Source organism: Lepidochelys kempii, chromosome 21 (genome assembly GCF_965140285.1).
Source record: "Lepidochelys kempii isolate rLepKem1 chromosome 21, rLepKem1.hap1, whole genome shotgun sequence".
Classification (NCBI taxonomy): domain Eukaryota; kingdom Metazoa; phylum Chordata; order Testudines; family Cheloniidae; genus Lepidochelys; species Lepidochelys kempii.
Window position 1 is genome coordinate 11,264,288 of NC_136400.1, and position 1,469 is coordinate 11,265,756.

Below are 1,469 nucleotides of genomic sequence, written 5' to 3' on the forward strand. Positions count from 1 at the left end.
GCATGGTACGCTTGTGAGCAGAGAGGGCTTTATTTCCTTTACGTGCAAACCATAGGCTGCCTATTTATTGCACGCTTTTCTGCATCTTTCCTAGGAGCTGGTGCCTGATTTTTGAGCAGATGGGAATGAGCTCCAGTTTACAGGCAGGGGGTTGGCCTGGTTGGGGGGGGATTCAACCCCTGAGTCTGTTGTTCTGAGCCTGTAGAGTCTGCTGGACTCGAGTGGGCTGGGTGCAGATGCTTTTGCACTAGAAGGTGGTTCTGGAGGTGGGTTAGGACCTCTGGGAAGTCTCCCATGCTCGCTGCTTAACACCAGTTTGTGCCTGGGGGTAAGATTCTTTTGTTTGTTACGTTGGAAGTGAAAAGAGCTCAGTCCTACCATGGCCCAGTGGGGGACTGGCTGCAATCAGTATCTCAATGGCATCTCATGGCTTTTAAGCTCTTATTTTGGTTTCAGCTGGAGTTGAGGGTGTTTGGCTCTTTGCAGAATCAGGATAGGGGCATGTGGCCAGATGTGAGTCTTTTGTGGAGCCCTGGGGGTTCTGTACAATTTGCCACAGGTTTGCCTTTTAAACAAATAGTTCCCAAGATTACAATTGGCAGTGGCTTCACCCACAATTAAAGATTCCTATCAAACAAAATCTAACATATAAAGTTGCAATTTAGGGCATGTCTACACTGCAGTAAAAGACGTGTAGCTGGCCCAGGCTTGTGGACTTAGGCTCTGACACCACACAAAGAGGGTGGGTCCTAGATCCTGGGCTCCAGCCCAGGCTCTAACATCTACAATGCAATTTTATAGCCCCACAGCAGCCAGAGCCCTGGAAGCCTATGTCCGCTCACCCTGCTGCCAGTCTTTTAGTTCAGTGTAGACATACCCCTAGAGTCTGTGGCATTAGACCTCGTGGTGAGAAGTACACATTTATGGCTACTGAGGTATTCGCCTTCCTGCCAATCAGTGGGAAGAACAATAAAATGTATGTTTGTTGTCCCCACCTTAATCCCACTGTTAGCTGTATTTTGTCAAATAGTAAGTGCCACTGGATTCAGTAAAAAGAAAAGGAGGACTTGTGGCACCTTAGAGACTAACCAATTTATTTGAGCATAAGCTTTCGTGAGCTACAGCTCACTTCATGTGGTGGCTTGACACTGCCATTGGTAATCAAGTGGGGGTCAGGGGAAGGGGTGACCTCCTTTGATCTGTTTCTGTTTTTAAAGGATGCAATTTTGCCTCCTCCCCTCTGGCAGTCCTGGGTCCCCTCCCTGGAATTAGAGGCCTGCAGCCGTCCCCACCCCAGCTTCACACTGAGTGGTCCTGGGCTGTCTCGAGGGGGCCCCCAGGACACTGTCAACTTCCCTCGCAAAAGCTGAGGGCAGAGGCCTCAGTGCTGTTAGTGCGCATGCTCCTGATTTTTCGCACATGCGCATGGGTGGCAGAGTTGAGCGCGTTCCGAAGGCCGTCTCGCCGTT